The 25,812-nt window shown below is 39.6% G+C and overlaps 1 protein-coding gene across 1 annotated transcript in view; it reads right to left on the reverse strand.

Moving 5' to 3' along the window:
* Positions 1-25,812, reverse strand: part of LOC130219826 (uncharacterized) — a 120,463-nt gene that overhangs the window by 42,968 nt on the left and 51,683 nt on the right. Inside the window, exon 2 of the mRNA XM_056452315.1 lies at positions 17,692-17,862. The gene's annotated coding sequence lies outside the window, so the exon portion shown is untranslated. The remainder of the gene's footprint in view (positions 1-17,691; positions 17,863-25,812) is intronic.

Below are 25,812 nucleotides of genomic sequence, written 5' to 3' on the forward strand. Positions count from 1 at the left end.
TCTATACACTATACCTACACATGTCTGTTCAAACAGCTTGAAAAGTAGATTTTTCACCATAGGTCCTTTAAGAGCAAATCCGTTGATGTACAGCTCCACAGGTCCCGTACCATGCAAGCCAGTGGTGACAGTGGCGAGGAACAAACTTCAGAAGCTGATAGCTACACAAGACTTACAACTTGACCATTGCAAATATGTGACAAAACAGACTCAAATGGAAATTTACATTGACATTTCAACTAATTAGTTAGCTAGTCATTTAGGCAACCTGCAATCAAGACAGCACCTAATCTTACTTTACAAAGAAAATGTCATGCAGATCATTATGACCACTCATTGTCTCCTTTTTTACTCTCTCTGTCACTATCTTTCTTCTCCTGTCTCTGTTTTTCTTTCTATCTGTCTTTATCTTCCTCCAGATACTAGCCCAGGGGCTGGCCGTGTTTATGTCTGCATGGGGTTTTAAGTTTTTGGACGTGTGACCTCAGATTTTTTCAGAGGTCTATGAGCTCATTCAACTCTTAAAGTGTTCCACTCGAGGGCATAAATGATTTGACAAGGAATCCAATGGTGTTCCCTCTGTATCTTAGGTTGGTGGGGAGGGAAAGTAAAAGAAAACAGGCAAGGAGAAAGAAAAGAGACACATGATGTTGTAAATAAAGCAGATGGGGGAACCAAGCGGCCTAAGATTCACAACTACTTAGGGAGGTAAGAAATGGGAGGTTGAGGGAGATAGAGAGAAAAATGGCTTCGCCATTGGGTCTAATAAAACTGTGTCTGTTATTGCAGGTTTCTAAGCACTAGGTGCTTTTACAAGAGTGTAAAGACTCACAAAAATCAGGTCAAAAGAAGTGTAATGTTGACTGATTTTTGTTACTTTCAAACAATCTTTGACTTTAGGATAGTTAGTAGCGACTAGGCATGGGCCGGTATAAGATTCTGACGGTATGATAACCTTGGATAAAAAATATCACGGTTTCATGGTATTGTGCTCAGTGCTCTAAAATATATTCTAAAATAAGGCCCAATCCCAATTCTACCCCTTAGCCCTTCCCCTTACCCAATTCTCTTTAGCTTGAAGGCGTAGGGCTAAGGGGGAGGGGTAAATACCCCTTTAAATGAAGATTTTTCAGGACCACACTCGAAACCAAGGGGTAAGAAAATTTCCCAGAATACACCAGCCACAACGGCAGGATCCCTGCACGAGGAAGGAGATCCACAAATTAGTATTTTTTTGTCATTATTACGAATTTTTACAACAAAAAAATATATGTTTTAATATATTCATAACCGCGTTCGTGTTTTACAGTCATGCTCCCTGTCAGTAATATCTAGTGGCTGGTAATGACCTTTTTACATTGTCTGCTATAATGTTAATGTTGTTTTCTTGAGTTTACATAGATGAATATGGCCACTGTGTAAATGTACAGTATAGTTACGATCTTATTGCCACATTAGATCGTCATGATAACATGATATATGCCTTCAGTGATTTTCTGAAGATAAAACCCAAAAAATAACACAACTGGAATAAATACAGCAGTCGTGATCGTCTGATCTCATATGAAGCAAGAGATCGCAATGACATATGATGACGTGTGCAGGTGCTGTAGTGCTGTCCCAATTCTTAGGGGTAAATTTTAAGGCCCGTCCCCTTCACACATGGGGAAGATGTAGGGGTACAAAAATAGAATTGGGATTGGGCCTAATTGTGTGGGTAAAAACAAAAACGTTTTTCCCCTTTGAAAACAATATATTTTCTCTTTTGAAAGATTTATAATATTTTGCAACAGTAAACGTCAGGTTAAATAATTCAAATGAATCATTGACTTCTGCTGTCTTCATTAGTTTCAAAAACACAGATTTCTTTACAATTTAAAACAGCATCTGTGGATATATTTTCTGCTGAAGATACTGTTGCCCTAAAAAAAACAACAAAAAAATGTAAATAAAAAAATCTTACACATATCTTGAAAACAATTATCGTCTCATGCCTAGTAGTGACACAGCTTGGTTAGTTTCTCCCCAACACCAGGACACAGACACTATACCCATGCTCAATCAGAGAGTTTAATAGGCATATCCAGTGGGCAGCTGGCACACTCCAGAAAAGCTATTTTTAGACCGAATACACATTAAATGTGGAATTTACTTCATCCTTATAAAGTAAATCGCTAACTCTCCTTTCTTTCCTCATTCACTCTCTGTTTCTGCCTTTGCGATCAGGGCCTCTGTGGTGGCTCTCACGTTTCCCCTTTACTCTCCTTCTGCCTCTGTCTCTCATCCACTTTCTTTCCATATTTTCCACACATTCCTGTTTTCCACTCTCTTGCTTTACTCAGCCCCTTTAAATCTGATGTAATGCTTACTCCGAGATACCCTCATACTCCGCTAGGAGCAAACCAATACCCTCATACTCCGCTAGGAGCAAACCAGCTGCCAAGACCCCCATCTGCATCTGTTGAGGGAGCTGTATCCCTTGTCCATCACTCATATCAAGACTGAGAGAGAAAACAATATGCAATGTTACTGGAATATGAACGACAAGATACTGGTACTGATACTGACATGGCCTTAAAAATCATCTCTACTTTGGTCAAAATAAACAAATGAATAAATAAAGTTCCCTAATTAAACTCTGGTACGAGGGATGATATAGAAAATGATACTTTTTGGTTAATGTGAGAGTTGACAAGCACATTCTAGCATATGTCACATTAAGAACAGGACGTGATAACAAAGCTGACTTCACATCATCTCAGAAAACCCTTTCCCAGGTGCTAAAACATGGGAAACACGCTCCTTTTCATTTTACAGAGCTCTTTTGCCTTGACCCGTGCTGCTTTACAGGGACACAGACTGCAGCTACTGTAGCAGCGCTTATTGGTTCAGAGCCCAAGCGAGCCGCCCTATGATTCACAACCACCAACGATAACCTGCCAATCACAATCATGTTCTGCAGAAAAAGTAGGGGTCGAAACTCAATACAAATAATTGAAAGCACATGTTGTCATTTTTTACCACTGCAATTATTGGGAATGAGCCGCAATATTTTGCTGAGTGCAACACACAGAGCTCCTGCTCCCCCGGAGAGAGTGGAAAACTCCGCCTCAGCAGTACCGGTGAATATCTCTTCTAATGATAGAGGCAGGATAAAATAAACCACTTCTAGCATGTCATTTAATAATCAGTGGGAGGATAGAGTCAGGGGCGTAGTGGCCATTAGATCTGCCTAACCCACCATCACAACCCCTAACACACATTTTTGAGAATCACTACAGTTCATTTTTGTATTGTTGCAGCGCCAACAACTAATCAACCACTTAAAATGACAACTTTAAGAACAAGCAGAAAGCCAATCAAATATGTGATAATTCCCACTTACTTGCTTTAATCAATACTGGACAAAAGGGACATCACTAAAAATAATATTGATGTCATGCTGAGTAGTTTTATAATGTGTAATGGCTCGTTTCCACTGAGTGGTATGGCATGGGTCGATACGGGTCACCTTTATCAGGCTTGTGTTTCCACTGCCAAAAGGGTACCCATGGTACCCATTTTGTGGGCGTGGTGTGCGACAAAGTTTCAGTCAATGTCATTCTTGCTTGTGGTAATGTCAAAGTGGCTGTACAGGTCATTCACATATCATATGAGAAGCACTTCTCACAAAACATATACTTTGTACACATAAATACTTGTGTATAAATGTACATTATTGACCTTTCTGAGAATATAATTTGATTATAACTTCAGATCAATGAAATAGCCTGCTGTAACATCTGCAATTATATAAATTAAATAAATAAATGCAACTATGAACACATACAGACCAAGACAGTCTCCGATATGACATTTAGTCCTTATTTATGTTCAAAACAAAAATAAGAACCCAAATAACCAGCAATCTTCACCAGAACATGTAACCTCTTGTTAGAAATGAATTTCACCATTCCAAGTTTATAATAGTCCAAAATTTGATGATAATATAGTTAAACATGGCAGTTAGTTCATGTTTTAGGTTGCTAAAAGAATCATTTGCACATTTGTTTTTTTCGTGCTTCGCTCTCGCGTTTGTCAGTTTCTGAAAGGATCAGGTGTTAGAAGCGCTCCAATAATCACGCGCATGTTATTATCATCAGCTCAAGAAGTTCGTTATTTCAAATATAGATGTGCGGCAAGCAATCGTCGGCTCTCTGGAGAAAGTGAAACCACACACGCTTTAAACGGCCGCGTAAACAACTGGTTTGTCTTCTTGGCTTTGTCGCTGTACATCAAACAGACGACAAGGTTTGTTTGAGCTTGGGTGAACCACGGCTTATTATTGATCCAAGAAGTGGTACGTCATGGTTTGCCTTTAGGTGTCTTTTGATATTGGAAATCATAAAAGCGTACCATACCAAACCATACTGTACCACACCGTACCATATCACTCAGTGGAAATGGGACATAATAGATCAAACATGAGTTTCTGAAGCAGTTCTGAAAGATCTGGTTTTGTTGAAGCAAGTTTTCCCCTCATTTGTAGGTCTATCACAGTCACTGTGTAAGTGGATTTGGGGATTCAGTGTAATGCAAGTCAAAAAAGACGAGGAGAGATGTCTCTGTGTCACAAACACACTTGTCTCTTGGTGCGTGTAAGGATATATGTGAGCCAATCCCCCCACTCAGGTGCATTATGGGAGCTGTCACAACATTAAACCTTTCAAGCATGCTTAAGCATTCCTTTTAGAGGCACCACATATAGAGCCGTTTGTGAACAAAACAATGGCATTGTCCGGGGAAATATGATATCTATGGTGGTTTACCGTTCTAGCTGTAACTTTTATGACAAATAAGTGTAGCTTAGTGAAACAGAAAGGGTCTGAGTAGTCTAAATTTTTGCCTAATACCTATCCTGGGAGAATTTAAACAAGTTAACTTATATATGATAATACTGTTCAAATTTGTTGATTTGAGTAGGTTAACATCTTCCCTTCCTGTGGCCCCATCTTTAGACTAATCTTAATGTCCCATCTCACAGAGCAGCTACAGGCAAACATACTCCACACGCACTCATATATCCACATACACAATTACGGGATAACCTCAATCAACAACTCTTGACTTTGGACTATCAAATAACCAAAACTTAGATGGATTGATGTCTAATCAGGTGCTGAGGTGAGACAAATTAATGTGTTTCATTTGTGACAGAAGCCTCTTGACATACCAACATCATGTGATAGGGGGGTTTGATGCCCATTTGTGTCCTGAAGCATCCCAGTCTTTTATCCTGAGCCATCTGAAGTCACACATGGTTTGTGTATTGAAGGCTTTTCCTCTCATATCCTTGGTTATTCAGTGCCACACATTTGAAAGGAAAACAGACTTATAGGGATTGTTTGAAGATTGGACATTAAAAGGTTCAGTGTCTATACAGCTTAAACAAGAGCCGGTTTGGAATCAGTTGATTGTTTTTCCCCTGGTTGTAATGAAGATGATTCTAAATGTCACAAATTTTATTACAGATTTCAGACATAGTCTTGGTACAGTATGCGATGTACAATTCAAGATTGGAGCCTGAAGTTTAAAGTTCAAAATTTGGATTCAGAATTGAAAATTTAGATAAAACTGCACTGCATTGCCATGCCAATAGCTTTATTACTATTTCTACTGCATGGTACGATTTGGCTCTGCTCGGTTTGTTTTACTACTGTTTAGAGTTTACAGTAGTATCACTTCAAAGTCTATGGGATTATAGACATATTGTTATAGTTACACTGTCTCTCCTACTGTGACATCATTCTGGTTTGTCCTATCTTGCTGGATCTTCTATTTGACTATAATCTGCAACATCCACCTGTATATGATGTGTTTCATTAAAGATGACTTTTACTTTGTACATACATTCACATTATAAGTTGCAGTACATTTCACATTAACGCAGTTACTCTCATGAGTGAGTGTGAATGTGTGAGATGCAGATGAGAGATGAAATCTCTGATCCACTAATGGTAGGGGTCAGGTAGTAATAATTCTCTCTGGCCAATCAATTATCTGCAATACTGCTCACTTGGAAGATGATGGTACCAAAATAAGTACCAGGAACTAGATGCTGTACATGGTGGGAAACACCTAAAAAATCTGAGATTGGATGGTCAAATATTGGATAAGTAATTACACATTTCAAAAGCCAAAACTCACACACTGGAAGCATATGTTTACTTGCACAGAGTACAGTATGTTTTAAACCTAACTCATCATTTCACTCAGTCATTTCTGATTCTAGATTGGTCCTCAGAGGAAAGGGTTTAACAAGAGTTTAGCTTTAATCAGATCCACACTTGTCTGCATATTTCTAGTGAGTCTACATAACTCAAATAAACTTGTTCAGGAGTGTTAATGTAGAGTGTGATATTGGCCTCCAGAAACAGATTCATACTCCTTGCCTATATTGTGGCTGAAGAAGGCCAAATGATGGTGTGGTGTAAAGTTCAAAGATCTGCTTTGGTAAGTCAAAGTTCAATGATTTTAATATAAGATGTTCATAAGCTACCATCATTTGAATCCTTGAGTCATTCCAAAATGACCAAAGGACAAAGTTTTGAAAATTCTGTTAACTTATGCTACCTGCTGGTATGCTTTAACATGTAAAAAAGACTTGATTTTATCTGTTGGGTCGTTGGATATATATATTTTGTTAATTGCTGTGATTCCGTGTGAGTGACATGTTAATGAAAGGATGAGATCATTGTTCTGACTTGATGATGATGAACACGTCATCAGAGAAGAGACATTTTTGAGGGGGTGGGGAAGTTGTTTTGATAAAAGGTTAAGGTCTGCATGGCTTAATTAAAAATAAACACTGCAGTTTTCCAATAAAAAACAGGAATTGTCCATTTTGATTCATGGTGACTTAACTTTTAAGCGAGAGTAAAAAAGTTAAGAATTATACTCTATGACCTCCTGACCTGGCCAACCCACCCCAGGGCACTCTACATATGGGACTCTTCATAAGAGCTCTTCCAAAGAAAAACCTGTTAGTACCTGTCATAAAGCATCTATGTGTTCTCCAAAAGCTCCAAAAGAAGGTGGGTGTGCAAAATGCACATTAGCCTGAGGTAAAAGGGAAAGTAACCTGTGAGACCACCACTCCCTCTGTCTGTTATTAACCTTTCATTTTTCGCCCTTTCCTCCCTCGGTATTTTAACCTCTCAGACCAGCACGCTTTGTCCCCTCGCACCCTTTCTCTCTTTTCCACCACCTGTTCCTCTTTTTCTACACCTGCAATGTCATAAAAGCAGCTATGTAAACTCGTTTTCCTTCCATGCCTTTCAGCTTGCACACAGCTGAAGTGTCTCCAGTCCCATCTTCTTGTCATTAATGTCCTTAACACATTCCAGATCCCAAATTTGTTCCACCCACTGGACAGCAAATGTTGTTGACCAGTCAGTTTCCTCAAGTGGGTCCTTGTGCATTTGCTAATCAAAGTCCCCCATTGAGCTGCATTCTAATTTCAGGATGCCTTGTGCTATTTGGAGACATTTGCTTTTTCAAAGTGAAATATAAGCTTTAAATAAGTGAATATGTCAAATTCCTGAAATAAATATCAACATACCAATGAACTGAAAGTATGCTATAAAGCTTCTGGAAGCAATTACGGCATCACTAGTGCAAGCAGATAATTCAGCTCTAATCAGACAAGCTAATCAAAGTCCTCAGGATTACTAGAAACATCCGGGCAGGTGTGTTGTAGAAGGCTGGAATTTCAGAAGCAGGAATAATGTACAGAAACTCGCTTGTTTGAGCTGGTTTATGATAGTTTTTAGCTTGTCATGTGCTGTTTCTAAGTTGGTGCCAAACAACTAGCTCCTGCTGAGGACCTGCACGTGACCAGCTTATACCAGCTAAGAACCAGTTCAACTAGTTGCCATGCATCAAGACATATCTAACCAACATACAGTATGCTGGTTTAACAACAGGCACGACACACATAGAAAGAAAGTATAGAAAACCATAGAATGATGGACAGATGAAATGGCATTGAGATGTAGGTGTAAAGACGGAGAGGAAAGTCCCGGATTGATTCTTTCCCACAAAATCACTGGCACAGGTGTAGGAAGCATGCTACACTGACACTCCAAATCTACCACCTATGTTACAGACGCATGATTCACTGCAGCCAAGAATCTACATCAATAAATTACCCAATTGTGTGTGATTGGCAGAAGGTACCTCTGGCATAAATCTTAAAGCCCTCTGATACATGAATTTAATGTGAGTACTTCTTGCGAATTCAGGCTCTTTCATAGGGTCCTTGTAGTACTTTACTCTGGCCAAGAAACACCTACTTACTAGACATCTCCTGATAGATAGTGACCATCACAGTTTGTTTATTTCTGAAATATCTACTGTAGTAAATCTGAAATGGGCAAGGCGGGAAATCTGAATATACAGGAAATCCCATTTACTTGGTACTAAATGTCTCAAACAAATAATCAAATTTTAGGACTGGGCTTGTCTTTACCTGTGTTGATCAAAACACTTGGAACACCTTAGAAAGGCATAGCAATGCCTTGGCAACTATCCAAATGACTCCAAATTACAACTACTGATATTTGTTGACACAATCTCTTTCACCGGCCTTTGATTCCTTGTGGGAACAAAATCAAAGTAGTATTGCTATGCACCAAGGGACATTTTCAAAGATTTTGTCCACAAACACACACACACACATACCCTGCTTCCTCACGGACTGTGTGAATGTTTATGAATGAGATCTGCTCTAGGGTGTGTACAGGATTTGCCAAAATGGCTATGTGGTGAACATTTGTCTCATTTTGGTGTGCGCCAGTGTTTAAACAGCACCATAAACAAAGATGACCAGCCGGAAGTGCTCAGCAAGATACGCCTGACCCCTTTTACCAACAATCAACACCGTTAAGAGCCACGTTATCTTTAGCCCTACTGATGCCATTTTGTGTTTATACATGGGGGGCTCTAATGCTGAGTTGATGGTTGTGATTAAAAAAAAAACATGTAATGTCTCTGTCACAACCAGCTGTCCAATACTTATCAGCACCGGCAAGATCAAGAAGACCACATACATAGTGCACATCAGATAAACCCACCATGTTTATCTGAACTAGACACACTCCATTTGCTTTTGACAAACAATATACACAAATGTATTACAGTGCTTGAGCACACTTTGAGAAAGATATGCAAATGAAAAAAAAAAATGATGACATTGCACTTTTATACTCGAAAACCAGATTTTTGGATGCTGTGGTATTTGGGTCAAAGAGAGGAAGCTAGCTATAACAAAAAATGAGACCAAATACAATCCAAAGTTTGTCACAGATAACTGATCTGTTCATAGAACAAATAATTGTGCAATTTCCCATGAGCCAGTAGTGCTTACTCTGACCCAGCAAACATGCGTGTTTGAGGCACAAACACTGCAGCGTCTGGACGCACCCATGGGGAATGTGACATTGGTGCCTGACTGTAGCAGTCGGGCTCAAAGCAGCATTGACAGGTTAAAACAGTGCCATAGTGGTTTCCCCAGACATAGAAGAACTGCCCTAGTAGCAAAGATAAGGCCAGATTCAGGTCACTGAACAAGACAGAGGCAAAACAATGGGGGACATGATCTCCGTTCCAAATTCTGCAGTCACCTTCTTAGTTGTACTGTCTACAAAAGCAGCTTGCTTCTATATCACCATCTAAACAGAAGAAAAGTCAACGTTTAAACATATTTTAAACATTCTAATAATAGATAGTATAACTGTTGTTTTAATGCGAGTTGACAGTATTGACTGTCAATCACATTTTGAGCCTATAATTCTATTTATAAAATGAATGCCCATGTCTTTTTTATTAGGGACCAATCACCTATGGTGCGTAGGCCCTATTGGAATTGCTCCGTTTCTTCTTCTTATTATTATTAATTGTGATTTTGAGGCTCTAAACATGCACGAACACTCATAAAACTTTGTACACGCACCATAAGGGGTGAAAACTTACGTTTGTTATGGGTTTCGAAAGTGGGTGTGTCAAAATGACTCGACAGTACCACCTATGCACATTTGACGGAGTGTCCCCCGAGCTGCGTTTCACGCACACATACGAAAATTGGCACACACATCAAACATGCCAACACCTACAAAAAAGTCTCTTGGAGCAAAATCTCAAACCCAACAGGAAGTCAGATAAAACTTCCTGGGCCGAAAAAAATGCAGTTTGTGCCATTCCCAGGTACCTTAACGAACTCCTGCTAGGGATTTTGTCAGATCAACACCAAAATTGGGTATTGTCTTCTAAAGGCCTTTGCAACGTTAAATTGCAAAGATCTAGAGTTTTTATTGAAGGGCATGTGTGTGGCAGCCTCTCAAACTTTGATGTTTCGCCACAAAACAGGAAGTTCTTATAACTCAGGCATGCATAGTCCGATCTGCCTTAAAATAAGCACATTTGTCCTGACCTGAACATGTTTACATGCCAGTATTCAATTACAGTCATAGTGCCACCTGCTGGCAACAGGAAATATATATATACTTATATATATATATATATATAAATATATATATATATATATATATATATATATATATATATATATATATATATATATATATATATATATATATATATATACTTATAACTCAGCCACAAAATGTCTGATCTGCCTGAAAATGTACATGTTTGGTAAGATTCTTCTTATAAAGACATCAACATCACAACTTTGAGTCACAGTCATAGCGCCACCTGCTGACAGAAGAAAGTTTGGCATAAAGCATTTTTTCCCAGATTTTATATATTTATCAGCATAAACTATTATTGTCCACTGTTCTCTGTCATCCTAAGGCCACCGGCTGGTGGTGAGCCTGGGTGTGGTTCCCTTTCATCGCTGCTTGCAGCTTTAATTAAATAGTGTATTGTTAAGTAAAATGTCTATGAGACCTAGGATTACTGGGATTGATCTGTTTTTTGAGTTAGACAATGAATCATTGATGAATTCATAGAGACAGTTATCTGCTTATAAATAAAATAACAGTATGAACAAATTGTTATGACATGGACTTGCTGCCACTTACTGTTGGTTTCAGCATCATTTTTATTTATCATGACAGATCCAAAACTAGCCAAGCACCAGAACAAAAACACTCAGCAAAATATTGTTAAATTGTCATTATAAAAAAAATAAAAGTATTTTGCTAATTTGTACAAAATACACAGCACATTACTATTGGCTGAAATTATATATTTTAAAATGAGACTAAAAGGATTTTCATTGAATTATTATTACATGGTCCTTCCATCAATATTAGCAAAGTCATTTACAATCATGTGACACGATTAAAAAACTGCAAATCAGCAAACAATATTCATTAAGGCCCAATCCCAATTGTATTTTTGTACCCCTTCCCCTTCCCCTTGGCCTTTAAAAATGTGTGTGAAGGGGAAGGGCTTCAAAATGTACCTCTAAGAATTGGGACAGCACTACAGCACCTGCACACGTCGTCATCATGTATCGGCGCGATCTCTTGCTTCATATGAGATCAGACGATCACGACTGCTGTAGTTATTCCAGTTGTGTTATTTTTTGGTCCTGAAAAATCTTCATTCGAAGAGGTATCTACCCCCTGCCCATAGCCCTATGCCTTCAAGCTAAAGAGAATTGGGTCACACCTACCCCTTGGCGGGAGCACGCAAAATGAGGGGTAGGTGTAAGGGGAATGGCTAAGGGGTAGAATTGGGATTGGGCCTAAGTATTTATTTTTACCAGTATGCAACCAGGGTTTAGTGATGCTCATCTTTAAGGGCACCTATGATGAAAATCTTTTGTAGGCTGTTTAGACAGAACTGTGTGTACATAGCTATAGTGTGTCCACAGTCATATCGGGGTGATATAAACACAGTGAGTCTCTTTTTTTAATGTCATGATGTTAACATAGGATCCAAATCTCTCCCATTTGCTCGCTGTGTGTGTCCATTTTGTGTGTGCCTGAACTTTGTAAATGATATTGTATGTGACTTATCGTTGCAACTCCACAACAAATACATCAAATAATCATTGGGACCGTTCTTACTGTAGTATTTCTCACAAACTGAGATCTGCTTCCTTCCTGTCTGTCACTGTGCTGTTTATCTGACGCAGCCGAGATGGAGATTGAGGCACACTCTGACAGGCACGTAGGAACTATGGGCAGGGAGAGCTAACATTAAAGGCACAGGCAACCAACACAGCTTCATTGTGTTCAGAGCAGAAAATCCAATATTTTGAAAGGTCTAATAAATAATCTGATAGGTGTTTTGAGCTGAAACTTTACGGATACATTCTGGAGACCCCAAAGACTTATCTTAAATCTTGAAAAAGGGGTAAAATAGGTACCCATTAAGGTAGAATTCACCCCAATGCATTCTTGGATGCCTTATTCGTGAAAGATACATTTTTTTGGCTGAAAATCTAAGCTATCATCAAAGACATTGTTGAATGTTAAATGTCCTATGTAAGGGCAAGAAAGACAGTGAGAGCTGTAAAGTAGCTACAAAGTAGCACAAAGTATGCCTAAGGATTTTTTAAGACTAAACACAAATACACACTTATGCAATCTAACAAATTAGTGTTCCCAAAGAAATATTAAGGAATGCAAACAACTCACTGAATACTGAATTAAGTGTTTGCATAGTCTGTACAAATACACACGCACACAAACACACACATCCATTCAAACTAGTCCACATTCCTCTGCAGTCTTGGGTACGGTACAGTGCAGAAGTTGAGGATGGTGGGCCAGCAAAATGAACATATACAGTGCATTACTGATCAGTTATTTACTCAAAGTGATGCATAGCACAGTTATTATAGTATAATCCCTCTGGAATAACAAAACATTGGCTGTCTCTAGAGCACAATGAATGATAAGAGCTAGCTTTGTGCTGTTTGAACCTTTAATCTTCACGTTACCAGCTCATATCTACACCACATAACCATTCCAACCAATCATATCTGCCCATCAACCATTTCCACAGGTCTGCTGGTCTTCAAAAAGATTTTTCCCCCTCAGGAAAGACATGACTGTGAGTAACCTAAAGAGCTCTTGGTGGTTTATTCCTTTAAATAGAGCATGACATCAGCGTTGGGCAGGTCAGCTGTCTGCCTGAGCAAAACAAATGTGTCTAAACAATGCCACATCTGGAGATGGAGAAGGGTGATTGAGAGAGAGAGAGAGAGAGAGAGAGAGAGAGAGAGAGAGAGAGAGAGAGAGAGAGAAGAAAGTATGGAAAAGAAAAACGGGGGAGGGAGAGAAAGTAGAGGAGGAATGTGGCGGAAGAGAGTGGAAATGAATAAAGGGGAAGCAGCCAGCTGTTCTGGACAAGTGCCAGAGTGTCTGGGGATGTGCGACGCTCTAATTTACGGGAGATTCCCTCAAACAGGCCTTTTTGAAAGTTTAAACCCCTAGCCATGTGCCTGAGGAAGAAAAACTGCATCTTTTCAATCTCCTTCTTTAGGTCTTCTTTAACAAACAGCAAACAATATTACTAGTGACCTAAACTCCTGCTACCTACAATGCCCGCACTTTATTTATACAGATTTAATCTAAATATGATCATGGTGGGCCAAGTCAAAAGAGTCCATCTTCAAGTGTAAACATGGGTACTTTTATCTTTCATAGTCAAAGATCATCGCATTTTGGCATCAGATTACATTTGCAAATGTGATTTATGCATGGAAAGTTTGCAAATAACTTCCAAAAACAAAATGTCACAATATTTGGAGAAACTGTCACTGAATGTAATGTGTAAAACGGAATATATGTCTAATTCTAGCCTGTACTTTAAAAATATGTGAACAAATACCTGACCTTACTCAATTGTTATATTTTAGATAATAAAAAAAGTCAAAGTGACTTTATAGTATAAAGAACAACAAGTTTATATGTTTGGGTGCTAAATTTTCATGTGTCATCATAAATATACCTGGCAAGACTACTTTGTATTTAAATCACTGTTACACTGAGTTATATTTCATTCTTAAACCACTGCAAATGTATAATAATAATTCCTTATATTTATATAGCGCTTTTCTGGACACTTAAAGTGCTTTTCACATTGGGGGGAATGTTCTCATCCATCACCAGTGTGCAGCATCCACCTGGATGCCATTTTGTGCCAGACCGCACACCAGCTGATTGGTGGAGAGGAGACAGAGTGATGAAGATTATGATATGAGGATGGTTGAGAGGCCATGATGGACAGAGGCAAAGAATTTGGCCAGGATGCCAGGGCTAGCCCCAACTCTTTTCCAAAGGACATCCTGGGATTTTTTAATGTCTCACTGAGCAGTATAGAGTCCCCATCAATATATTTATAGTATAGTGTCCCCTTCACCATATCGGGGCATTAGGACCCACATAGAACGCAGGTTGAGCATCACTAACACCACTTCCGGCAGCAACCTTGCTTTCCCATGTGGACTCCCATCCAGGTACTGACTAGGCGCAGCCCTGCTAAGCTTCAGTGGACGAACATGCGAGAGTTGCAGAGAGCTAGCTGCTGGCTATACTATGAGTAACAGTAATAATAGTAATAGTCATTACTGTTTCTCAAGAAAAAAATAAATAAAAAGAACAGCACACTAATGTATGGAAAACTTTTGTTTAGATGCTAGAAAACTCATGTCTGTACCTCAGTAGCAGTAATGATGCCTTAGCAAACACTACTAATTTGTTATTAATTAATTAATAAGCTGATATTCTTCAGGCCGGCACTTTCTGAAATCTAGTTCTGTGTTTATATTTCTGTTCAAGTTTAAATGTACCAACATATGGAAAAGAGAATCCAGGCACATTTCTGTGTTTGTGTGTGGGAGAAAGACACAGATTTGTGTGCTTTTACGTGTGCGTATAATTGCTTGTAAGTGTTGTACTAAATATAAATGATCTGCAAATGTACCTGGAATCTTTGGCATAATTGAGCGAAACTAAGTAGTACCTCAACTTTCACACTTCCACACACACATGCATACTCGATCAAATCCCTAAACTTTCATTTCAACAAGTAAATGCTAATCTAGAGCCACATTTGGAAAGCAGATTTCACATAGTTCTTTTTTAAAATGTAGACAAATAAACGCTGTCACAACAACTACCTTAGGCAAACCCCCTTTAATCAGGCAAGTATTAGGAATCAATCAACTCGAGTCATGTATCAAACTAATACAGTTCTCACTTCATTCGCTTTATCAGACAATACTTCTGACGTAAGTCTTACTCTGCGTGTTACTTTAGTGGATTTGAACCTAGAAACAGCCTAACACTCATCAACAAGCCAAGTTCAGGTAGAATACAGATCTGCAGAAGAAAAGTTGCAGGATGAGAACTGTTGCAATTTGTAAGTTGTTCAAATCCCTAACTGTACATATGCACTATTGGATTGATAATAATGCTTGCCTTCACAACACATAACAAATTAACAAACTGTTCTTTGGATGGTTTGCTAATCACATCGAATCAAAACCAGTTTTACAAGGCTCACCACTTGAGTTAATAGATGATAAAATACTATTAGAACCTAATGTTTTCCAAATTCTAATAGGGAGCACGCTATTTTTATTTGTTTTAAGGGAATGATGCTTTGGTAACTGCTGATCTCCTGAGCAGTTAAAGTTAAGAGCCCTGCTGCTGATTCCATTATGGCTGAGAGTCTGTACGTGCGCGAGTGTGTTTGTATGTGTTTGCACGTGCGCACATGTGATGGCTTCAGGAATCCCCATTGGAGAGGGTTAGAGTTACACACCGTCAGGCAGTGGTCAAAAGGTCACTCTGGATTGTTCCGCCCTCCAACCGTAGACCCCCAGTAACTGTGTTAACAAGGAATGTGTGAAACAAACAATCATATGGAGAACGATTACAGGCAGAGAACAGTACACACTGTTGGACACAGTTCCTCGTGACCCCCCTGTTGTTTTGTTTGGGAAGGTACTCTATATAGATTTTAACAAAACAGAGCTCGAGGTGGTAAAATGGGAACGGGAGACAAAGAACCTCTGTTGGATGTAGCCCAAGAGACTGCTTGGCATTTTGCAGTTAAGATACCGCAAATCCTATATAAGCCTATGCAAGACAGTGGACCGTGTCTGGACAGGCTGGACTGACTGTGGGATATTCTGCATTACAGTGGCCTGACCTTCGGGGCTGATGGGAAGTGGCTGATGGTGTGGATGGGTGGATTGACTCCAGATTTTACTACAGTTCTTACTAGTATCTAGTGGGACTTAGTAACCAAATACCACTTCCTCTGCTGAAAAGTCCAGGGCAGGATCTTTAGGTGCTTTCAGCCCCTACAGTAAGACACTTAGACAGGAGGAACCAGCCATGGTTAGTGGTTTCATGCTGGTCCTCATGTCTCTTTATTCCTTGTGTCACTCTGTGCTGGAGTCTGTCTGTTACGTCCCTGTGTCCCTCAAACCCTACCATCCAAACATAACCATGAACCTCTCCCCCTCTGTCTCTCTCTCTCTCTCTCTCTCTCCACCTCCACTGCCAGCTCTGGAAAGTTCATTTGTGACAGTAGGTCCGTCTCCTTCACTCTCCACGTGTTTTTTCAATTAACCGAGGCTCCCGTACACTATTCAGAAGAACATTTGGGAAACCATAATTCTCATGGCCCGCACAAAAAAACTAATGGAAACTCACTTAAGATTTTTTCCGGGGGAGGTTTAGAAAAGAGCCATTACCCCAAGAGGGAAGCGGGGGGTTTAAAAGGATGATTTGGCCAGAAGATTAGACATACGAATGGACGGATGAGTGAAGCGATGGATGGGTGGATGATGAGAGAGAGAGGTCAAACCGGCCTTTCTTAGGTAAAAAAAAAGGATGGACGAAAAGAAACTAAGGTGAGTTGAGGGGGTGAACGAGTGCACGGATGGAGATTTTCCTCAGAATGCGGATGAAAGTGGTCCGGATCTGGAGCGGGCCGCAGGGAGAGGGGACACATCCAGAGGACTCAGATCAAAGGAGAGAGGCGGCCGAGAGACAGATGACGGACCGTCCCCTCCCTTCCATCTCCGAGTCTCTATTTACACAGATGAGTTTGAAAAGCCTTCAGCAAGATTCTGGCCATCGGCACAGCAAATAAACACACTCATATAAACACGCTAATGCAAATTCATTCACACACACACCTGACAGCTGACAGTGTATCAGTACTCACAAATGTTTACATGTGCACACGTGTGTGTACACACAGACAGTCACTATGATATATGTGTACTCCACATAACACACCCTATATAGCAAACGTGCATGCGGTTTTACAACATCCTCATCACATATACATCTGAAAAATGAACACTGCGAGTTAGCTAAAACTTCTTTTTATTTAAAAAGACATACTTCTGTCTACTAGACTGGATTCTAGACAGTAAACATCACCACTGACATGCAAGCTTCTCATCTAAGCTGTCAAGCTTATGATCATAAAGTCAAAGCATTGCTTCTGTTTTTATAGGCATTGCCATAAACCAAACACACTAACAGTCCCGTCAGGAAAACAATAGTTTAAGAAGCTGTCTAAAAGGGCATATTTTGAGTCAATAAGTGTATTGTGTGTGACACAGACCCCCCATGCTGACAGACATCCAGACAGACAGCCAGACAACAGCATTCACATTGACATTACAATGACAGCAGTGGTTCTTACCTACATGCTTGTGAAGTCTGGGCCAGTGAGAGGTTCATATCTGCCGCTGCAGTTCCTGTGCTGCACGTTTAGACCCAGAGGAGAGAGAGAGAGATAGAGAGAGGCAGAAAGAGAGAGAGAAAGTGCAATGGAGCAGCGCAGCCCCCAGTCCCGGCACTCCAATTCTACGTTCTGAGGATGAAAAGAGAAGTCTTCATTACCAGCTGTAGACCACGCCTCCACCTCTCCTCTGGTCCCTCCCCGCCGCTTCCCTCTCCCTCTCAGCCAGTAGCAGGATGCAAAAGTTTGTCCCGGCCAAGAAAAGGCCAGCGATCTGCCAAAGCAAACCTTCAACCACAACCGACTGCCAGTACAGTGAGAGAAAGAGAGAGAGAGGAGCCCGTGACAGATCTAGTCAAAGCGAGCACAATGAAGGGACTAGACGCACTTTTTGATCAGTGTTGTTGAACTCGTTTTAATTAAGGCTTGCTGTAGGAAACGGCACATCAAACGGACTGTCGGTTTATGGGAAGGCACAGCTAGCAGCGCATACACATTTGTGCACTTGCCAAAGTCCCGGAACAGGAAAAAAAGAGGATATTTTGCATTACTTATGAGTCAACTTTGAGTTTCCCCTCTCCCTCTTGTCATCTGTCTCTCGCTTTCCGTCCTTGCCAAAGTGAATGTTATCCATGGCAGTCAAGAAAATCACTCTTTTTAGGAGAGCTGCATGCTGTCTGTAATTATAAGTGGGGTTGGGCATGAAGTCTGCCTACAATCCCGGCTCCGATGCCACAACACACACACATACATATACACGCCCTAATGGTAGAGCGAGCCAAAGCAGGCCAGTGCGCTCACACTCCTACACTCTGAGGCACAGCATGACAGTTCAGACTTTATTTTTAGCAAATTCAAAACCCTCTTTATTCATATTGAATGTTTAATGGGAGAAATGATATTTGCTTTTGAGAAGACACAATCAATGACTGCATTCATGGCGAACTCAATAGTGTTTTCTAAAAAACTCCAGATGCTACTTTTCCACTTATTTCTGTTTTCATATATTACATGGTTATTTTTAAGTAAACACTAAACCACTGGGATTATCCTAATTAAGTTACCGGTATGTAAATGAAGCTGGGGTTCAAACGAAAGCAAATGCGCTGCGGCTGTGCCTGCAAAATGCTCCATTCATCCTAAATACAGCTGTTTGTTTGATTCGCTGCCCTGGAAACGTAAATTAAATCAAATCGTATAACTTTTACTAACAAAAGCGAAGCAAGAACGCACAGCCAATATGAAGGCAAAGATATAATTATGATTTATGTTGCGTTTTATTATCTGAAAGATTTATCAGAGTTCTGTTTATAGTTGTGGCGGTGAAACATGCGCTGTGAAATTTTAATGAGAAGAACATAAACCAGAGAATGGCAGTCGACACTTATCAAGATAATGCATTAATTGTTTATTTCAACTTATTTAAATTAAGTTAATGAACAATAAACACAGAGAGAATGAAAGGAATTCAAAGTTAGCTACTGTTTATAATATAAAAGTAAGGCTTGAAGTAGAAGCACATCTAATGACTGTACTTCCATTAGCACAGTAAGGATATTGTGTGTAAATCCTCTCTTTACCACAAGAGGACAGCTTGAGCAGCTTATGCATTTATAATAGGACAGTCTTTCAGTCAGTTTTCATCTCAAGTTACAAAGTGGCACTGAAATCCAAAATAAATGAAAACAAAACATTTAAAAGATTACAAAACAGCACCTGCTTCTTTGTCTTGACCCCCCAAAAAGTTTTAAAAGGACCTTTGAACATAAATGAATTAAACTGATTCACTGAAAAACTTTTATACCTGATGATTGGTGATTAGGAACAGCAAAATAACTTGATAGTCAAGGTATACCTGACAATTTCTGATTTTCTGATTTCAGCTGGGACATTTGTATCTTAAATGTAATATCTGGTCCTCTGAATAATCTTGAATCTACTTTTTGTGCTTAATAATATGCTAACCAGTGATGAAAAGAGTACTGAAAAATCATACTTAAGTAAAAGTACTATTACTTGCCTAAAAGTGTAGTGCAAGTAGAGTAAAAGTATCTGTTGTAAATATTACTCAAAATATGAGCAAAAGTACACCTTTCAGAAGTACTCAAGTGTAGTGAGTAGTGAGTATTATGCTGTAAAAAGCTGAAGCATTTACATGTAATTTGTGGATGTGTGTAAAAGTAACATTCTGTAGTCCATTTAGTTATTGCCCAGCAGACACACAACATCATAAAATGTTAATATTAGGTTAGATTTAGGTTTTGATGTCAGGTGACCAAAGCTTAATATCTAGCCCAGTGTTTCCCAACCCTGTTCCTGAAGGCACACCAACAGTACACATTTTCAACCTCTCACTAATCAAACACACCTGAAACAACTTATCATAACATCAGAAGAGACTCCAACACCTGAAGTTAATGGGTCAGAAAAGGGAGACATCCAAAATATGTACTGTTGGTGTGCCTCCAGGAACAGGGTTGGGAAACACTGATCTAGCCAGCGCCCAAGGACATTATTTTGATATCCAATAACATCGTCAAATGACATTCATATTTGTTAATATTCAGGTTGGTAGAAAGTGACAAATCCAATGTCAAGCCAACATCTTAAACCAATGTCATATTGACGGCAAATACTTTACATTTATTCACCAGGTATGGCAACCAAAATTCAATGTCTGATAGATGTCATAGTAGTAGCATCCACACAGCATCAAGCTTTAACATCATTATATTTGTTTGATTTTAGGTTGAACAGTGGACATTGACGTCAGCCTGCTTTGATTTCTGACGTCAAACCCATTTTCATTTCCAAACAAAATGGGGTACAACTTTAATCTGACGCCATGTTGACATCTTTTGCCTGCTGGGTGTTTAAGGCCATTTCGGTCTTCATACAGTAAATCGGTCTTTATCCGTCATCTTCTCATCAGCGACATGCATCTAAACAGTCTCTGGGTCAATGTGTGTAAAGATTTTGGACATCTTGGACACTTTTAATACCTAAAAACAGTTTGCTGCAATTATGAATTGGCCATATCTTGAGGTAGTTCATTATGACGCAATTTACTTCTTTACTTCTATGTGCGATTCGATTGGACAGGAATCACAGGACTGATTTTTCTAATCCCCATAGACAAGAAAAAATAAAGTAGTGACTGTAGATCAGGGATCACCAAACTTGTTCCTGGAGGTCCGGTGTCCTGCAGATTTTAACTCCAACCCTAATCAAACACACTTGAACAAACTTATCAAGGTCTTACTAGGTATACTTGAAACACCCAGGCAGGTGTGTTGAGGCAAGTTGGAGCTAAACCCTGCAGGGCACCGGACCTCCAGGAACAAGATTGGTGACTCCTGCTGTAGGTTGAAAGAAAGTAGTGGAGTAAAAGTACTAATACTGCACTAAAGATGTTCTCAAGGGAAGGTAAATGTATAAATTTTTAAAGCTACTTAGTAAATCACAGTTCCTACTACTCAACTACTCAATTACAGTAGTTTGAGTATTTGTAATTTGTTACTTTATGCCACTCATGCTAACTGATATGAGAGTGCAAGATTTCTGAAACAGACAGATGCAGACAGTAACACTAGAGGTTGATTTATGCTGTTATAAACTGTGATCGAAGGGAATTGTGACAATTTTCCCTCTAACGCCACTGACTTTTAAGAGAATGATGATTTGACCATGTGTGTTGTGCAGTCTATGCCAGATCACTAGCAGTGTACACGTGAGCAAGTGTGTAAAAGATGAAAACAGAGAAGTCCAGCAAGGCTCTCATGTGACAAAAATAACCATCGATACATCTGATGTCACAATTTCCAGCATTATCATCAACATCTGGGCAAGTTCTTCAAAGGAAAGTGAGTGTGTGCATCATGTGACAGATTTCCTGTGCGTTATTCTGGAAGGTGTGTCTGCTATAATGTATATAAACAGATGAAACCGATTTATGGATGGTGCTGGAGGTATTTAGAGGTTAGACTACAGCGTTACGATAGTCTGTTTGGATGAGCTATGCCCTGAGGAAAGTCATAACTAAGCTGTCATTTTTAACGGGTTTCACAGTCAGGAAGGCCACTAGCCAAGTAAGCAAATCATGGTCTATTTCATCCTGTAGTCCCATTACTGAACCCTCAGGGGATGTGGACTCCCAAATAGGTGCTTAGAGGGTGAGATTAGACATGCCAAATGTGAAAATAAATAAATAAATCTGCGGAGATGAACAGGTTTTAGTTTGTTTACTCTTAAAGGGCACATATTTTACCCCCTTTTCAAGATTTAAGATAAGTCTTTTGTGTCTCCAGAATGTGTCTAAAGTTTCAGCTCAAAACACCCATCAGATTATTTATTAGACCTTTCAGAAGTTTGTACTCTTCTGAGCATCCTGTAGCTTTTTTGTGGCCTATGCCTTTAATGCTGGTTTTCTCCACCCACTGATCCCACGTGCCAGTCAGAGTGTCTCAATCTCCGCTTTGGCTGTGATAGATAAACAGCATAGTGACAGACATGAAGGAAGCAGATCTCATGTAATGTTTGTGAAAAATACTACAGTAAGAACTATAAGCCAATGATTATTTGATGTATTGTGGAGTTAATTCAAGCCTTTCTGCAACGCTGAATCACACACGATGTCGTTACAAAGTTCACGCACACACAGCGTGTGCATTTAACCAAAGTCCCTTTAAGGCAAGTCATTTCACATGGTGGCCATCTTTGAAACACCTCTCGGGCAGTATGCTCGGGCATTCTGTTTGAGTGGGAAAACATCAAATTCTCCAAAATTGCTTGCCATGCTCACTATTAAATTTCATAATATGAAACAACAATTACATTAAGCAACAACTGTCTCTTTAGTTTAATTTCTAAATGTTTGAGTCACACAAAATCTGCAGAAATTCACATCTGGTCCAAGACCCTCCTCCGGAGAAATGTCAGTCGGTAGCGATTGCTGATTGGTTCTTGTACTAGAAGGCAGGCTTCATTCACCATATAGTGATCGCTGATTGGCTCCTGTACTAGAAGGCGGGGCTTCATTCGCCATATTAACAGTTACACTTTTCCCCATTCAAAAGAATACAAGTTACATGTCTTGTATATTCTATAGTCTTTGGTTTAACTTTGCACAGTTTTTGCATGCAAATGTGACAGGATACATGTTAATATCCACTGCTGTATGGATATTTGTTATGTTAATGTACAAAATAAACCTGATTTAATGTCCACAAACCAGGATTGAAGCGTCTTCTTTTATAATTGTACTGACATGCTGCTGTGGTGATAAAGACGGTAAAATGCACTGATTAAAAAACGTTTTAAACTTGTAAAACTCATTCTTGATCACATTTGATGATGATTGATGATCACAGAGTGCTGAACAGATCTTAAAATCCCAGTTGCTTTGCGCACATCCTGTCTTGTTGATATGATTATACGCATTACTACGTAGACATGTTAATCAATTCAGTGGGCAGGGAAACCGCACTCTTACGTCACATTGCGTCGGCCTCAAAATTTGAGGGATTTGGATCCTATTTTAACATCAGGAAATATTAAAAAAATTATTGTCACTCCAAAATGACTGTGGACACACTGTACCTACACACAGTTCTGTCCAAACAGCTTACAAAAGATGATTTTCATCATTGGTGCCCTTTAAAAATAAGAGGCTGTCAGTGAGTGAGTATCTGTGGTGCTAGTTTGTTTGGTGTGTTCCACACAATCGATATATTTACACGAGTGAATCCCTCTGTGGTGAGCGAGAAGTACTCTGAAAAAGGTAAGCAAATGCAGCTTTATTTATGGTTTGTTTGTGTGCAGCACTAGTTCTGGTTTCCATTTTTGGAATGAAAATACAGACTACTACCACCTGCAGGTATGGAATGATACACTCTCTCACAAAGGTGCAGAACACACGTTTCAGTTAGCTGTCATCTGACGTAAGGCAACAACACAGTCAGTTTTTTCCCCATTATTTCTTTGACATCGACTTTGTGTGTCCTAACTTAACTCTTCTCCATACAGAACACATGCACCTTGATGGTACATCCAAAAACGCAAGCTTCCCTACTATATAGTATGTGAAAAACATTACTTGAGTCAAGTAGTACATCCAAATTCATAGAATGCACAAAAACAGTAGTTGAGATGTAACCTACTAATCCCAGTGAGATTCTTAAGTGTGCATCCAGTGGACACTTTACTCTATTGTATTGTATTGTATTGTATTGTGCATTTATATAGCGCATTTATTGTGTATGGCCATACACCCAAAGCACATCACAATCATGAAGGGGGTCCCTCCACACCCACAACCAGTGTGAAGCATCCACTTGGAGCCAGTGCGCTCACCACACACGAGCTATTAATGGAATGGAGATATAGTTATAGAGCCAATACGGTGGATGGGGACGATTAGTAGGCTAGAATGGTTAATGGTTAATGGTTGATGGAGGGAATTTGGCCAGGACACCGTGATCACACCCCTACTCTTTCCGAGAATGCCATGGGATTTTTAATGACCCCAGAGAGTCAGGACCTCAGTTTAATATCTCATCCGAAAGACGGCTCTCACTGATAGTATAGTGTCCCTTTCACTATACTGGGGCGTTAGGACTCACACAGACCACAGGTTGAGTTCCCCTGCTGGCCTCACTAACACCACTTTCAACAGCAACCTAGTTTTCCCATGTGGTCTCCCATCCAGGTACGGACCAGGCTCAGCCCTGCTTAGCTTCAGTGAGTAACCAGTCTTGGGTTACAGGGTGATAAGGCCATGAGAGGGAATTTATGAAGGGAAGTAAAGCAGCACAATTTATGCTGGTAGTCACATGACAACATGGCAGATGTGTGTTCTAATTCCATTCATATTTATACTACACAGTGAGAACTTTACTGAAAGTCATGAATCAAGCTTAAATTCAAATGTAGCTCCTTCTAGACACAGCATGTTGTGGGCACCACAGGTCTAGCAGAGTGCAAATGAGCTGATGAACAGTGTTTGGGAGTAACTAGTTACATGTAACGGTGTTACGTAATTTAATTACAAAATAAATGTAACAGTAATTTGTTACAGTTACTGGGAAAAAAATGTGTAATTAAATTACAATTACTTATGAAAATGTTAAAGATTACACACATGGTTACATCTAAAAATATTCTTTAAAAATCTGAGATATGTTGAATAATATTAATCTGTTGCTTTGCCTGTTTTTGATATGCACGATGCCTTCTGCTAAAGCCATTTATTAAAGCGGGGCTATTCTGATGCTTTTGATTTTGGGTTTTCCGGTTTAGATTTGCTGTGCACCTCGTCTTTGCCACTGAAAGCATTAGGCTACTACAACCAGCCTGAGAGCTACCACCATGGCGAGTGATATACAGTAAATGCACTTCACTGCTGGAAATGTAAAAAAAAAATATTTCACCCTGAAATCTGAGAAGGGCACAAATACAACAGTTCAGTGCAAAATTTGTTTGCCAGCTGTTAAAATATGTTTGACACCAAAGGCTTCAATGTCGAACCTGAGAAAGCATCAGCAGGTATGTAACCTAACTAGCCTTTCTTTATTTTATAAAAGCAAATGTTTTTTTGTCGTTATCATATCTTTTCGAATGATATATTATGACACAAAGTTATCGATTTGTGAAATTCAGGGCACCAACAGACTCCTCTGGCCAAAGCGATTTTATCACATTAATAGTGATGGGCAGTAGAGTCGCTACAAGTAGTGATGCTACTAGCTTAACTACATTTTTTCAGTAGCGTGGCGGCAGCGTTGCTACTTTATGAATCAAAAAGCTTTTCAGTAGCGCCGCTATTTTATAAATCAAAAAGCGTTTCAGTAGCAAAGCTATTTTATTAGTGAAGGAGCGTAGTAGCGTCCACACAAGCTACATTTACCCATCACGGATCATGAAGTAATGGCTCCGACATTCACAGAGCTGTGAGGCTGGTGTCTAACCGATTAAAGTTAATTTATATGATGACGAGAATGACGATTTCTTCTTCTACCTGTTTTTCAGTGGTCGACAACAAACATTTTGCCACCTCTCGCTCTGGTCTGTGTCATCACCAACCAA

This window comes from Danio aesculapii, chromosome 25, assembly GCF_903798145.1.
Source record: "Danio aesculapii chromosome 25, fDanAes4.1, whole genome shotgun sequence".
In the NCBI taxonomy this organism is placed as follows: domain Eukaryota; kingdom Metazoa; phylum Chordata; class Actinopteri; order Cypriniformes; family Danionidae; genus Danio; species Danio aesculapii.